At 35.9% G+C, this 17,624-nt stretch overlaps 1 protein-coding gene across 3 annotated transcripts in view; it reads right to left on the bottom strand.

The window, feature by feature from the left end:
• The window catches only part of LOC113050257 (RNA-binding protein Raly-like), a 72,392-nt gene extending 59,084 nt beyond the window's left edge, over nucleotides 1–13,308 (bottom strand). For 2 of the 3 annotated variants that reach the window (XM_026213052.1, XM_026213055.1), the window contains exons 1-2: nucleotides 13,214–13,308; nucleotides 5,928–6,012 (exon numbers count right to left, since the gene is read on the bottom strand). The gene's annotated coding sequence lies outside the window, so the exon portion shown is untranslated. The remainder of the gene's footprint in view (nucleotides 1–5,927; nucleotides 6,013–13,213) is intronic. The other variant, XM_026213053.1, reaches the window with a different exon arrangement.
• Nucleotides 13,309–17,624: the final 4,316 nt, after the last annotated feature.

The raw sequence follows: 17,624 nt of genomic DNA, 5'->3' as shown, positions 1-17,624 counted from the left end.
CGTGCCAGCACAAAATCTGTCAAAAACAGAGAAACTAAGACTCGATACTGAAGCATTGTGTTTTAACCTCTATACTGTACATCCTCAGCCCTCCCAACCTATTTAGAACATTATACACAAACTAACAAAATATTAAACAAGACTGTTACTAAAATTAAAACTTCACTTCCCTTTTACATCTGGCTAAAATCTATTTTATATATATATATATATATATATATATATATATATATATATATATATATATATATATATACACACACACACACACACACACACACATATATATAAGTATTTAAACTGTGCAGCTTAAAGAATTATTTATTTTCAAAATGAAAATATTTTTTCGTTAAGGCTTCATAATATATAAATAAAAAATACAAAATGTACTTCAAAGGGCAATAAATAAATAAATAAAAAAGGAAAAAAGAAGCCAACCCTAAAATACACTTAGAAAATAATTAAAAAAAAAATATTTTGGACAATTTAAATAAATGTATACTCAAAACTTACTTAGAAAATTGCCTATATTTTTATGTTAAAACATATGATACAAGTAATAATAAATAATAATAAATACATTTCAACCATTTGTTTTTATACCTAGAAATATTATTAAAAATATTTATTTAATCTTGCCTTATAGTCATGATAAATATCTCCCTAGTCAAAATACACGTGATATAGAATACATGTCTGACTTACGGTTTTAAGAACTGAAAAGCAGCAGCAATAGACTGAAGGTCTTTGGCATGCAGTGGGAAAAGTCTTGTCAGACGTCATATTGTAGCAGCAAAGTGTCAGCAAACAAGAGAGAACATGGTAAATGATGGTCTAACAGAGTTAACAGACTCTGGTCAGAAGAGGAGTGAGCGAGGATCTCAGGTGAGATAATATAGTAGATCATTTTGAGCCGGCATGGAGGGCTAAAGCAAAGACTCATGAACTATAGAACCTGACACCAATGTGCACCACCTGAGCTTGGCATTAATGCATTTACTAAGCTATACAGCATAGAATATACATTTCAGTTTTATCATACAAAATGTAATCATAGCTTTCAGCTTGTATTGTAAGCCACTGTTGTAGTTTATAGCATTTCTGCTGTGTTTTGTTGCTAAGAGGTTGCTCTTTTGTAGCTCAGGAGAAGAGGCTCACTGTTAACTGAAACTTTAAGGATACCGTTAAAACTTTATTATTTTATTTGTGAGCTATAACACAAATAAAATAACATGGTTTAGATCATTTGATGAAAAATCCATATTTCTACTGTCACAAAGATGAAAACAATTGATTTGCATGTCACGTTGTCGATTTGTATAATGGCTGCTGGCTGATAATGAGGTTTAGTTGAAGTAAATTTAATCAGAAAAAGCTGTGACATTTTCACACATATCTTGTACTATTCATCGGAATATAAGATACTTCTCATGTCTTTGAGAACAAAATTGTTGCTTTGGGATTGAAATGAGCAGAATTTTTTTCCGGGTTTCTTAGCAGCGGAAGTCATTGTAGTTGGGTAAATTTACCGTCACTCCAATGAACGCTGTATAAGAAACACCCTCTCATTAGTGTTTATTTTTATGCAAAGATAATATAATACAATGCATAGTTACATAAATATACATATTTTTTTTTAAAGAAAAGCAAATATCAACAACTGTAAACAAATTTAAAAAGCTGATGGCCGTTGAAATGCGTCACCACAGACTTGAGAAAAGGGGCCATACAGCAAATATTTGTGAAAATTATGTCCTTATTATAGAGTTCAACACTTGGAGCATTTCCCCTTAGGTGCCAGAATGTTTAATATTTCATTAAAATTATTTTCTGTTTTCTGTTTTTTTTTAGACAAGCTGGTGCAAAGAGTGAGAGATAGCGGCTGTGCGGTGTCTGTGTAATACATCACCAAACACACACACACACACACACACACACACACACACACACACACACACACACACAGAGGACGCCTAAATTAACCCATAACTCATGTCAGAGGTCAGGCCTTATATAGAAAATATTCCTTTCAGCGAATGCTGCAGGAAAATAACATTTATTATTGATAGAAAAACACACAGCAATATATAAAAAACAGATGACTTGGCTTAAAGCTCACTGGAATTTCATTCATCACATGAATGTTCTCTTCATCTAGCAATATTGACCACTATCATGAGCTTTGTACAATGAACAAAACCACATCTGTAAACAAGCCGCAGGCCAGGGTTAAACTGAGCCATGCCGACACATACTGTGCCATATAGACTTTGATAATATTTGCATATTACATATTTACTTGCTTATTTAAGTTAGCTTTTTAAAGGAGGGCTGTTCATTCTCTGTCAAATATTTACAGGGAACAAAAGTGGCACAAGTTTTCCATCCATTTTAATGCAAAAAGTGCTCTATTTTACTGTAAACATACATGAAATCGAAATATTTTGTAACATTATAAATATAATTTAATGTATTCTTGCTGAAAAAAAAAAGAAGAAAATTTCTTAAACATCCCATTAACTGCATACTTGTGAACGGTAGCGTTCATAATAATGCTTTTGCCCACCCCCAAAATCGGAATTTAACTTCTGGACATGGCTCCCCATGTGGGTAGTGTTCCAAGGAAAGGCTTACTCATTTCCATGAAACACATCAGATATATTCACTGCAAGCTCATTTTGTTCTTACTCAAAAAAAAGTGCTTTTACTGAACGCACATAATTGGGTCTGATTTGCAAAGCATGAGCCTAATTGCAGTCCTGGTGAGGCAGGTGATGGAAATAGCTCATGAAATTGACTTCAAAAGAACTTGTTGTCTTTTCTTCTGTAGATATGACTGAATTCAGACTGCTAATTTAACTTAAAGTGAAGCGGTGCATGGTTTCCTTTAACCTCCTCTCTCTTTCTCAGTAAGCATGATTCGCCATGCTCCCCGGCCAATATCGCGGTCGGTATTTTACATATCTGAGCGCATGAATAACATTTTCATGAAATTCTGCATCTGTAATTCACATGCCCTTTCTTAGCTAGTGCTGATTAGGAAGAGATGCTCAAATCACTGCCGGGATCTGCTCGCCACATCTCTGATGCACATTTACTATTCAAAACATTTTCATCAAAATCCTCGTTCCAGTCATTCTTGTCTAAAATGCCAAACCGAGGCCGACCTTGTTGCAGTGTTTCCTCTAATTAATGCTCATTCAAGACTTTCATGCCACATTTAGCTCAGTTCGTCTAAAAATATTCAGCCCACCCACATTCAAAACACATTTGCAAATCATATTCCCCAGATTGGAAGATTGTTTGCTGTTAAGTGACAGAATGAAGAATGATTTTACATACATGCATTGAAAATATCACAATTTAATTTGCTTTAAATTTTATAAACATTATAAACACAAAATCTAATTGACAAAATACCACTTCAGTCTATACACAGTCTATTTACAGTATGCATGCTATATTATTAAAATGAAACTCTCCAAAAGGACAACTTTATTGTTTAGAGGTTGCTCAGAATATACAATTAGTCCCAGGTGTCTCTCTTAACATGTATCAGGAGACAAATGAGACAACTGTACATGTAATAATAAATATCTAGCATAGTTTAGACAGTTTGGGCTTTAAAGTTCACAGACTTTGGTAATCTGAGCACTTATTATTATCTTTTTCGAAACTCTAGTGAAGACTTTAGATTGTGAATGCCCCAATGGAGGAAACTTTAGCAACAATCTCGGTTTGCACTTCTTTTAATCTCTGTCCACTGTATAGGTGAAACAACTGAGATATTAAAGATCTCATTTGTGATATTTCTTGTCCTTGTACCTTGGTTATAAAATTTTAAAGGTGCTGTAAGTAATGTTTTTAATAACACCTATAAAATGTACTTATTACTGTATCTGACAGATATCGCTGAAGTAGGTGTCCTGAGATATAACACCTGTCTCTGTGAAAGCCCTAGGCCTTTGCAAAGAGCACTTTTTTAGCCACAGAGAAACAACTTCTGTCTGTGAATGATTTGAACAGTCTGGTTTTCTGATATTTAACTACTTGAACATTTTTAAGGAACAGTTCACCCCCAAATTAAAAAATTCTGAAAATGTATTCGGTTTCAGACAATATGATGAAGATGAGAAATTTAGCATCAGCCGGCATTGTAGGCTACTCTCCCAGGTTCAGGACACAGTCCTTGGTAAAAATGAATATTTGGGTTGAACTGTTCCGGAACAGTGTTGTAAATAAAACTTAACCACTGATTTCTAGTTGTGTCCTCTTTTGAAAGGCCAAACAAGGTATATTCGCTTTCACATCAAAACACACAGCGTCCCCACGACATGGCTGCGGCGGCAACAATACTACAGCGAGCATAAAAGTTACATCTTCTTTCTTTGCGTAAACATTTGGGCAGCGTTATTCAAATCTTCCAACACATCGTGACGTAGACATGGGGGCGTGTTTAAATGAGGTGTTTTAGGAGGGCAAGGACCTCTTTGGGCAAGGATTTCTTTGGGTTTGAGACTTTAGTCTTGCAACTTTAGGGATCTTATCTATTCACAAACAGCTTGTAACACTCAAAAGAGAAAGGAAAACTTGAAATAGCTTGATATGACCCCTTTAATGCTTTAAAAAAAAAAACATCACAGAGCACAACAGTGAAAAACCAATGATGGAAGACCTGCTGAAAACAGCATAAACTGACTAAACAAAATCATCTAACTACAAAAGTTCAGTCAAATCAGTTTTTAGAAGTATTAGAGGACATTCAGACAGGATATTTTTTTGCTTCAAAAATGCAAAGAACTTGCACAAGAAGGTAGGGTCTTGAGACGCATTTAAAAAATGTGCACTTTTCTATATCTTAAGGGGGGGGGGCACAATGGTGTTTCGTGTATTCAGAGTTGTTCACAGTGTTAAAGAGATGGATTCTCATGCTAAACATGGCCAAAGTTTTAAAAAATAATTTAGAAGAATGACTGAGAATTTATGTGCCGAAAATCTTACTTCTGGGTTGGTACAAGTTTCGGCTGTTTTTTTTTTTTTGATCGTGGCTCTAATGATGTCAACGCGCTTCAAAATCATCGCCAGCGCTGCATAGGATTTGTTTGAGAATGACTCCAAATAAGTACGTTTTTGGATGTGAGGGAAAGTTTACAGTGTTCAGCTTCCCCAAGAACCCAGCTTTACATGAAGAGTGGATGCAGTTTGTTTTTCCGGGGCAGCAACGGAGTGTATCAAGTGCATTTGTGTGTTCTGGTCATTTGAGTGATGAATGTTTTTATAAACAAGGCCCAAGTTGATGCTGGATTTGCACATCGTTTGCTATTAAAACATGGAGCCGTCCCTGTGATAAAAGAACCCATTCATGTAAGTACAATTGCATCAGATTTCTGTATTTTGTTGGAAATCAGCACATAAGTGAATATATGTTAATGGAAACAACACAAAACATCAGTATTTTAGCTCCGCTCACGGCACGCCTCCAGAGGCTCGACTTTTTCCGGAAAGAATCGGAAAGCTGTATTTTTCTTTTATAAATATAATAAAACTAAAGACTTTTTGGATATATGAAGGATGCAGTACTACTCTATAGGTACTCAAGATTAACGTGAGATTAGGTGAAACTGTGTATGTTGTGTACCCTTTAAAAACGTGATGCTCATGCATGAGAAAGTAGTGAGAAAAAGCACAGTAATCAAAAATAATTAAAAGGACACATAGAAGAATGCAGCCCTTATGTGTATGTAAAAATCTCCAGTGGCTTTAAAATCCCCTGCCAGTATTAGCAGAGAACATGCGTGCTGCTTTGTAACCAATGAGAGTTCTGCAAATAAAAAAACTTTTGCATTTGTCAGTATAAACGCTGAATTTTAACACCTCCGCTCAGATCAAACATTGCTAAATCTATGTTTGTAGAGACTTGCACATACCTCTCAGATCTCTTTTGTGACCAGGAGACAGATGCGGATATGCTGCTTGGTCCCAGCGCTTGTGACCTGGAGTGCGTGAAGATTCCTGTGGTTCAAAACAAAGAAAATACCTATAGTAGCAGGATTTTAGCAGCTGAACATGAGTGCATTCTTATAATAAGACATTTTTACATTTTGAGAAAAATTAGTGGTGTCTCACTGTGCAAGCCTCATTCATTGTGTTGTGTTTTACGTTGCTATGCAGTTTCTAGTTTTTTGTTGTTGTTTTTGTTGTTTTTTTGGGGGTGGTTTCTTACTAGTCTAACTGAAAAGAGTAAGTAGTAGTAGTTCCTGTGGCTCAAGTGGTAGAGCATTGTGTCAGCAGCGCAAAGTTGTGGGTTTAATTCACAGGGAACACATGTTAGGTAAATGTTAGCCCTGAATGCACTATAAGTCACTTTGGATAAAAGCATCTGCTAAATGCATACATTAAATTATTCATTTAAGTCTTGGTGATATTACAATCTGCAAAGTTTGATGTATCCGTCATGTCTGTAACACAAACCCTGCAGGATGGGAATTTAAATAATTACAGTTCTTATAAATAAAGGTAATTTGGCATCTACAGTAGCATGTAGCAATAAGACAGATCATACAAAATGCATGCCATTTAAAAATTGTACTCAACTTGTCTTTCAGGAAACATGCAAGTATCTTCTGTTGCTTCCAAAGAGAAGTGCTAAATGGATGGAAAAAATCTCTCTCTCTCTCTCTCTCTCTCTCTCCCTCTCTCTCTCTCTCTCTCTCTCTCTATATATATATATATATATATATATATATTAAAACAAAATAAGAATTTTTTTTACATCCTGTTCAAAAGTTTTCACCCGACCGGCTTGTTGGGGGACATGAAGGGACGCCCAAGATGAGTGTGAAAATAGATTTTAATTATTAAATATAATGATTTAAAAAAATATAGTTGCCAAATGCATAGGTTTTCTAGCATTAATGTGATGCTACTATAGCAACAATTTAGGACAGTCCATTTCACAAAGTCACATTTTAAATGGTTACATCTTCAATCTGACACAACTTCCCGTGCAAGCAGTGCAAGAATGCAGCATCACTGAGTAAGCTATGATGAAATAATTGTAAAATGTTTAATAGAGGGCTAGATGATCGTCGTTAGTTAATTATTTTGCAGCATTGTTATTGTTTGTTGCGGTTTAGATTGTTCTAACATAAAATGCTGCATATATAAAATGGGTCAAAATGTCAGGGAATCGGTCACAATGTGCTTGTGTTTCATTGTAAATAGTGCTGCACGATTAATTAAATCATAACTGTTGATAATTCCCTTGAAACTGTAATTGTGATTGTCAATTACGATTATCACAATTTACATTGAATGATGTTTATACCATTGTTTGATGCAACTGCATGCCACATTTCTATATGAAAATAAAAAAGCTGAAAACACTCTTACCGAAAAACGTTTAGTGCTTTTCTCTAGTATTAAGCCTCAAAAATCAACTATACATAGGATTGGTTTCTTCTTTAAATTATAAAAAAGTTCAAATATGAATGGTATTATAATGTTTTTCATTCAAGACTTTCATGCCAAACACATTTGGCTCAGTTAATCTAAAAATATTCAGCCCACCCACATTCAAAAGAAATTTGCCAATCATATTCCCCAGATTATTTTACATACCACTTTTACATGCCACTCTATGGTTCCATGAAGAACCTTTAACATTCATAGAAGCTTTCCATTCCAATGCTATTTTCCATTCCACAATTAGTAATAGTGGAGAAAAAGTTATTTAGATTTTTTTATAAGTGTTCTTCAAACCAATAATTTTATTTTTTATTTTTTAATAAATTATTCACTGAAGTTTGTGGAACTAAAAATGGTTCTTCTATGGCACCACTAAGAAAAAAACTTCATTTTTTAGGGTGTACAGCATGAGTAAAAATAATAATGCATGATGAAATTTATTCTCCAATAGTGTACAGCCAAATTTAACCTAATTTAATTTTCCAGTGGAAGCTCAATTTGAAAAAAGTGATATTTTCACTTCAATATCTCTCTCTCGACCCTCATTATAAGCCTCCTCTTTCTCAGTCACGCCTAATGGAAACTTCCACTGACAGAACAACTTGTAACTTGAGATATTCCATCATTTCAATCATGAAGATGCTGACAAACATAAGCCTGTTACACATCAAGGCCAGCCAAATGAAGAGTCGAGTGGAGGACGATAAGTCTAAGCACAGTTCTGATGTTTAATTCTGAATGTGTGGCAGGGGCTTTATCGGGGGATTAGTTGTTTGGGTGGCAGCAGCAACTGACATTTGAGGAGCATTCCAGTCATACAATATCACGTCCACTCAGCCACTGCCCTCTACTGCATTAAGAACTGACAGTCCTCCCCAAAACATCACTCCGAGACATTAACATAAAAAGAGACTTTAGAGGACATCAAACACTCAAGTTAAAATACCCAAATTCTAAGATTAAATAGTCTAAATCTTCTCTAAAAAAATTAATTAAAAACAATGGTTAAGTTAGGACCATAAAGGATGCAATTTTGGGTGACTGCATGTTGTATTTGGCATGAAATTATAGAATGTTATGTAATATACAAATCATTTGATCCATTCAAATAAGTAATTTACTAATAGCAAAGATCTAAATATCATTGCAACCTCACAATAAACTTTAACTAAATAACACAAAATGCACATAAAACAATTTATGACCCAAACAAATATAATGTATAGGGAAATTAGAACACAATTAATTTTTACATTATTCTTTTCAAAATAAAAAAAATATTTCAGCACTAACAGCATACATAAAACAATATTCTGATATATATATATATATATATATATATATATATATATATATATCTGTGTGTGTGTGTGTGTGTGTGTGTGTGTTTGTGCATGTGTTGGTTTATGTGAAAATAAAGAGTTCATGATTTCATGACTAAATTCATTACACATCACAGAGACCCTACTGTGATAACAGCACAACTACCAATTTACTCATTAAACTTTCATGTAGATGTAATCTAAATTTCTAATTCATGATGCTTGATTTGACCAAATGAATTAATTACTCTGATAAGCCTTTATAATTTTTGATATTTCAAAAAATATTGAGTGCAGCCTGAATGGGAAAAAGTCATAAAAATACCCATGAGACTTTAATTTCCCTGACATTTAACTGACTTAAAGTAATTTTTGCCAAAGGCTTATAATGGAAGAAAAAAAGTATAATGACTAATAATATTTGAACTTTTCACAAAAAAGCTGCAAGCTAATCCAAATATATCCAACTGCCATGTCAATGTCACATCAGTGGTGCCAACTACTCAAAGCAGGGTTATGGTTATTATATTGAACACTAGGAAGTCACAAGACGCATATGACCTTCTAGAAGTCAAGAAATAATTAATAGCAACAGAAAACCACCGTTTGACCTTTTGTGAAGTTTCTGAGTAAATCACTAACCACTAAATCCCTATAATTTGGTACTAGCACTTTTTTCATTGTCCGGATTAATCCCCCTGAAAACCCTGCTTTGTATTTTATTTTATTTTTTTTTGGCATATGCACACTGCATATTTTACTGTTTTTCAAACATACAAACTTTGTCAGTTGTGTCCTAATATGTAGATAAAATGTAATGCATATACACATAATTTTATAAAAGCCTCAATTTAAGTGCTGGCACTGCAGTGTGTTATTTGAATTCAGCAGCTGTAAGTGGTCAACTTGAGTTGGGTGTCCTTGAGGTAGGCAACTAATGCTCTAGATAAGCTAACGGTAGTACAAGACGAGATAGACTGTAATGGACCAACCAATATAAAAAACAACAAGAAAAATCACCCCAAAAAAACTCTGTACACAGTCACATATTACCCTTAAAAGAATATTCTGTTATTTAAAGACAAAGACATTAAGATGTACATAACCCAGAATATTCCTTTAACGGCATGACAGTAAACAGAAAGTAAGTCCTAAAAACTCTTTCAAACAGAAGCACATCAATTGGAAGGCATGAGTAATACAAAGTATTACTAAAGAAAATGTATGAACAAATGGCTTAAAGTGCTTCACTGTGTTTGGAAGGTCAAACTGTATGCTTTTAATACTAAAAATCCATACCCGGCCACACACTGGCAATAATGGACTTTTAAAGCGAAAGTGCTTGCACTGAAGATCATATGGAGTCATAGAGGACTTTCAAAAGAGGCATGTGGGTTCATGTATGTCTACAGTCATAGTCAAAAGTTTCGGCGGTGACATAAAGTGTGTGTTTTGCAAAGTTTGCAGCTTCAATATGTTTCTATGGTATACTGAAAAACAATGATAAACAAGTTTTAAAGGTTTTTATTGGAAAACACAACATGAGTCAATATTTACAGTGTTCTTCATAACCTCTGCAATTCACTTGCAAAGATTGCTGAATGCTGGATATAAGATTCTGGGCCAAATCCTGACTGATGGCGATCCATTCTTGCCTTATTAGTTGTCGGAGCTGATCACTATTTGTGGGCTTCTGCTTGTCCACTCACCTTTTGAGGACTGACCACAGGTTCTCTATGGGATTGAGATCCGGGGAGTTGCCAGGAGCCAAAATTTAAATATAATGATCTTCGAGCCTCTTCTTTATCACTCGTGCTTTGTGACATGGTGCTCCATCATGCTGGAAAATGCACGGATCATCACCAAATTTCTCATGGATCGTTGGAAGAAGTCACTCTTGCTGGGTGTTTTGATACCATTCTTTATTTGTGGCAGTGTTTTTGGGCAGAATCATGAGAGAGCCCACTCCCTTGGATGAAAAAGCAACCCCACACACGAATGGTCTCAGGATGCTTCACTGTTGGCACGTCACAGGACTCATGGTAGCGTTCACCTTTTCTTCTCTGAACAATGTCCTAAACAATTGAAAGGCAGCTTCATCAGAGAAAATAACTTTGCCCCAGTCTTCTGCTGTCCAATCCTTGTACTTCGTGCAGAATTTCAGTCTGTCCTTGATGTTTTTCTTGAAGAGAAGTGGTTTCTTTGCAGCCCTTCTTGACACCAAGCCTTGGCCTCACTGCGTGTGCAGATGCTCTCACATCAATCTGCTGCTATTCCTGAGCGAGCTCTGCACTGGTTCTGACATGATTCTGTTGCTGACTCCTCAGGAGGAGACGGTCCAAACACTTACTGGACACACTGGGACATCCTGTAGACTTCTTCACTGCAGTCGAACCTCCTTCCTTAAAGTTCTTGATGATCCAGTAAATGGTTCTTTCAGGTGCAATATTCTTTGTAGCAATTTTCCTTGCATGTGAGGCCATTTTGATGCAAATCAATGAAGGCTGCACGTGTTTCTTTGCAGGTAACCATTGCTAACAAGAACAATTATCGGAAGCACTTCTTCACTCCTTTTATAGCAATCAGTCTGCTCTTACAATCTAATTAGTATGATAGTAATATTACCTGACAAGTACTCATTCACACTTTCACATGTGCTGCTGATAAAAAAGTGAAAGTTTCTTTTTTCTTTTTTGTTAAAAGTAATTTTTTTGGCCAATGAAGCTTTTAGCAATTATTTAAAATGCATCTGATCACTCTACACAATAATCTAGAAAAAATGTGAATGAATCACAACAGCTTAAGCAGCAAACTTTGCAAAACACAAAATTTGTCGCTGGCAAAACTTTTGGCCATGACTGTGTATTTAGAGAAGAGAAAGATGAGATAGGAAAAGAGACAGAAGCATGAATTTTACTTGTTTGTCATGACTTCCAAACAAAGTCTTGTGACAGATAAAGTGGCAAGGTGGGCAGAATTGACTATTCTAGATTTAAAATAGTTTGTTCCCTATCACTCTCCATTTCAATACTAAAAAAAAGTTGTGTGTGTGAGTGAGTTCAGTTCACACTCCTTCCGGCCGAACATGACCAACAAACCTTAAACGAGTTCTGAATATTTATTTTTCTTATTTTAATTCAGTGGCATTGCATTTCAAATCATCATATTGTTGCACATAACAAACATGTATTAGCCCTGTTGCACCTTCTCCAGATCAAATGGTTTCTCTTGTATTAGATGTAATTAAAAAGCTACAGCTGACTTGCAAGAACATGAGACTTTGTACGAGCCCAGTATAACAGACTAGGTAAAACAAAGTAGTCCACCCCAGCTGCATTTTTGCCATCATTAAGCATGTTTCCCGTCAGCTTTGTACTGCTGCAGATGCATAAGATGCCCTAAAATTCTGCCTAAGTAGACAGCTCACTAGGTTTTGAGACACAGCCAGGAAATCACAGAAGCAATTTCACAACATGCTTGGACGGTCATTCCACAAATAGGGTGCCTTTGGTGTCCCTAGTGCTAATATATATAAACAATACCCTTAACAATAACAATCTGACACCATCAACAAATAACCAATTTAAAAAAAAAAATTTTTTCTTAATTTTCTCTATGAGAATACCCATTTTGTATGTTTCCTCAACTTCTTTTTTTAAAGAAACTTCAAATCTGTCACTTTTATAAAATTAATTCAGTAACTACAATGTCTGACAGATTTGAAAGAAATGTACTTTTACCACCTTATCCAAACGGGAAAGTCACTAATTTCATGGAATGATGTGACCCTGGAAAACATCCCATGTCAATCAAATCAAGTCAAGGTATCTGTCAGCATGTCCACATTTTCGGTGTCTCAGCATAACATGAAAAACCGAGGTGGAACAGCAGATCTCGGATGGTATTATCAATCCAGACGTGTTTAAATGTTGGCAGGACGCGCAATGACGCGCGCTCCAACATCAGTCCACACACACAAAAATATCATTTTGTCCAACCATATATATATATATATATATATATATATATATATATATAAAAATCGCTCCACAACTTTGACAACTGTTCTCTCAAAACTGAGAAAAGAAAAAGAAAAAATGATTTTCTCATTGATGTAATTCGTCAGCAACAAGATGTCCAACTGATAAACACAGAACGAAAAGAAAAATATATTTAAAAGCAAAACAAAATCTCCAGCACTTGCTATTGTACAAATAAAGAAACGAATATAGTTGACTCAAGTTAACCAAAGTTAACCAGTACCTGACGTCCCCCCTCTCCAAGAAGGTAAAACATTAAAACCCGGCTTTAGATGAGTGTCAGCTGAATTCAGAAGAACAAAATGCAAGCACATCCCAAATCAAAAGAGGACGTAGAAAAGAGGTAAAGATGAAGACAAGAGAAAATTAGAAGAAAGTACTCACCGGTGAAAATGTCAGAGAGCAAAAATGTGGAAAGAGCAACAAGAGAGAGAGAGAGAGAGTGAGGAGGAGCTGTCAGCGGCGCAGTGACTGAGGAAAGCAGCGGCTCAACAGTATGAACAGCGCTGGTGTGGAGCAAACCATAGAGACTGCGCAGGGGGGGACATTTAAAGGGATAGTTCACCTTCAGTTACTGGTCCCCACTGACTTGCATAGTGTCCCCTCCCCATACTATGGAAGTAAACGTGGACCAGCAACTGAAGGTGAACTATCCCTTTAAAGTTGCACTCAGTAATTTTAGTAATTAGCTAATTAAATGAACAGTATTTTTATATATATATATATATATATATATATATATATATATATATATATATATATAAATAGCATTAAAATTATATTTACTTTCATGAGATGCATAGTTCACATCAGCCTTTTAGAAAAAGCTGTTTCATTATTCTTTTATTGCATCAATAGGTCACAACCTAAGAACATAAAATGGTGAGGTGTTTGTAAACCAGTTTATTTTCAGTGTAGAGTTGCTGTTACCATGTTTTATTTTACATGGCGAGTTGAGTTGACATCACATAACTATCAGTCATGCAATCGACCAGGTTAATAATTCAACGGTCTGTCAAGTATTCGTATAGTGCTTCTATCCAGTGCTCAAACCTAACAATCATATTATTTATATCTGTAATGTCAAAAGTCTGACATCTGAGCTTCGCTTCAGGACCGTGATGTGAACATGTTGTGCAGTGGTTTTCCAAGTAACCTTAGTAGAATTTTAATATGTGGAACCATTGTAAAAACATTCTGACAGCATTGTGACAACCTTCAGACAATGATGTCAAACATTTCAGCATGTTGTCACAACATTCCAGCAACATCCTGTGTTTGCTGGGATTTTTTTAATACTATGTGAAATAATACACCATGTCTACAACAGCATAGTAATATGCTATTATTTCTGCATGAATTAAAATTGCATACGGTACACAGATCCATTTCTTAAAGAACATTTTTATAATAAAAATTTTCCGTGGATGTTAAAGGTTCTTCATAGAACCACCTATATGCCATTAAAAACTTTAGGCATTGCTATTGAAAAAATTAAAAAAATACTTTTGTATTACATGCAACTTCTAGTGCAATTTCAATTTGTAGCTACGGCTCTTTTCATTGCATGCAAGCAATGTCATCTTACAAATCTACTGACTTCTAGAAGGGCGAAAATAGTTGGACTATTTGTGTGCACGTCAAATATCTTGACAGATTACAAACTATAATCATATCTATTATATAGCTTCTTAAGAAAAAAAAGTGTACACACAAACACACAGCACTACACACTCAGGCAGCCATGCCTCTTAAAAAGATATTAGACAATGCCAGACAGCGACACTTAGGGCAAGGATTACCGAGATGTTTTCTCGGGTATTTACTGTATCTCCGAAGGGCTTATGAGCCCATTTCACATCTATTTTTTTACGTTGTGATGGAGACATCATACTGTGTGCAAGCTATAGCTTAGCCTTAAGCCCAGAGCTACAAGATAAAATTTAACTGAAAGCTCGAGATTTTAATTCAATTCCTCAGAGGGAAGTAAAAATTTATCAGGGCGAAAAAAATATAGATATGCCACTATTAATGATAACACGGGAGGTGAGAGGCACAGGTGACACTTTGAGGGAGTATGTGGAGGAAAACGGCAACTGAGACGGAGCAGAAAAAGAAAAGGGAAAGCCAGTAAGTGAGAAAACAACTGAATGAGGATTTAGGAAACAACCTACCCAAGACAGAAGAGCGGCGGAGAGAAAAACAGATCAAAGCATCAATAATGCACAGTAGTCTTTCCACATCTGTTCCAGTTGAAACTCCTCCAAATTCACAGCTTCACACTATCCCTTGAGAGTTTAACTCTCTCCATAGTGCTCTCAAGATTTGATGAATTCTGTTAATGGGGACAAATGCCCTGAAGAAGAGATCCTATTAAAAGTGACTGGTGTAGACAAAAGACTGGATATCTGTGTGGATTTGTCACACTTTGATTTGCTTATTTCAAATGCGATGCAAAAGAAAACAGAAGCGAAATGCCACAGGTCCTTTGAGAAAACACCACAACAAAATGAAAAGGAGCCGTGATTTTATGCTCGTCTGTAAATAGAGACCATTACAGAAAGAAGACAATGAAAGAATTTTGCTTTGGACTTTCATCTAACATGTGTTCAACGTCTTTCTTCCAGTCAGTCATTAGTCACAAAGGCAATTCTAATGCTCTTGCAGTATTTTAAAAGCAACAACTCAGGTAACACAAAAACCTGGTTGTAGCCCTGTAACTCAGTTTGGGAGGGTGTTTGAGATTTTTGCAGTGAAATAAATGGCTGAATTACTCACTCAACTGAATATTACCTGCTGAAAGAGGTCTGGACTGTCAACAGCATGACAGCAATGCTTCCTCTTACATGGTTCTTGCTCAAAAATAACAATCAGGTGGAAATATCCATTGCTAATTTGGCCGTTTTAAACCTGTCAGTCCGGAGATAATTATATAGAGCCATTGCCAGGCCGTTAACTAATACAGCCCCTCAATGGCTGTAAAAATATTGACGAATCGGGAGTCTCAATTATTCTTGGACACTGTATTGCACACCTAAAAGTCAACACTGAGGGACCTTTTTAAATGAGGACAATCCAGGGCATGTAGAAAAATGAAAGGTCAGATCATGCCACAGCACCCGGAGATCATGTGTTAACACATCGTCAAACACGAGGAGGATAGTGTGATGGAGGTGAAGACAATCCAGAGAATGACAGATGTCCAGGCTTGCTCTGCAGGTGCTTTTGTGCTCTGAGAGCAAGCAACAACAAGAAAAGAACAAATGAAATAAAATAAGACAATTAAAGGCATTCAAAACGACAATTCATTCATTAATTACCCAACTTCATGTTGTGGCAAATCTGTATAGATATTATGTGAATGGTGACTTTCTGATTGGAAAAAAATACATTTTAGATTTTTTCAGTTTGCTGTAGTACATTTTACAAGATTAATTCAGCATATTGCGTGCCATGTCTGTGTAATTATTAGAGATTTCCTAGCGATTTCTGAGTGATAATTTGGGTGACTTAATTGTGGCATATTTTTTAGGTGAATTATTTGTTAAAGGGGGGGGGGGGGTGAAATGCTCGTTTTCACTCAATATTCTGTTAAAGGGGGGGTGAAATGCTATTTCATGCATACTGAGTTTTTTACACTGTTAAAGAGTTGGATTCCCATGCTAAACATGGACAAAGTTTCAAAAATTAAGTTGTACGTTTGAAGGAGTATTTTTGTTCCAAAAAAACCTCTTCCGGTTTGTCACAAGTTTCGGAAAGTTTTTTTCGAGTATGGCTCTGTGTGACGTTAGATTGAGCGGAATTTCCTTATATGGGTCCTAAGTGCGCGCTCTTCTGCCGGAAGAGCGCGCGCTCCCGTATAGCAGAGCAGAGAGAGGCTGAGCACAGCCTGATCAGAGCGAGAGCGTCGCAAAAAGTCACAAAAGAAGTGTGTTTTTGGTTGCCAGGGCAAGACAACCCTGCACATATTACCAAAAGAGAAACAGCATTAAGGGACCAGTGGATGGAGTTTATTTTTACAGAGCATCAATGGAGTTGTGCAAGTGTTTTTGTTTGTTCCCTGCATTTCGGATTTGCACATCGTTTATTTCTTAAGGATAATGCAGTCCCAACGGAAAAGGGTCACGATCGTGTGTTGGAACCACATGCGGTGAGTAAAACTGCTTCAAATATCTCTGTGTTGTTAACTTAGCTATCAGTGCATAAGCACATCAAGTAAACAACATGCGATGTTGTCATCAAACTGCACTTTCCACATGTACAGCTTAAAAAAAATAATAAAAAAAAGACGACATAAAGTGGAACTTAGTCATTTTCCAAAACCGCTAAGCAAATATATACAGTTTCAGTACATACCACATAGCATACCGCCTTTGCTGATGCTGCTCTTGTCAAATTTCAGCCTCTGGATCTGTTTCACAGCTTCCACATGCTCTCAACTCAAAAGCCTACTGGCACTCGTGATTCTTTAGCTCCGCCCACACGTCACGCCTCTAGGCGCTCGTGTTTTTCCGGGAAAAATCAGTACAGATTATCTTTCTCTTATAAATATATTAAAAATAAAGACTTTTTGGAGTTATGAAGGATGCAGTACTACTCTATAGGTACTCAAGATTAACAGGATATTGAGTGAAAACGAGCATTTCACCCCCCCCTTTAATCTTGAGTACCTATAGAGTAGTACTGCATCCTTCATAACTCCAAAAAGTCTTTAGTTTTATTATATTCATAAGAGAAAGATAGTCTGTACCGATTTTTCCCGGAAAAACACGACCGGCTGGAGGCGTGACGTGTG

The sequence above is a fragment of the Carassius auratus genome, chromosome 31, assembly GCF_003368295.1.
Source record: "Carassius auratus strain Wakin chromosome 31, ASM336829v1, whole genome shotgun sequence".
NCBI lineage: Eukaryota > Metazoa > Chordata > Actinopteri > Cypriniformes > Cyprinidae > Carassius > Carassius auratus.
This window is presented reverse-complemented; position numbering and strand designations above follow the sequence as displayed.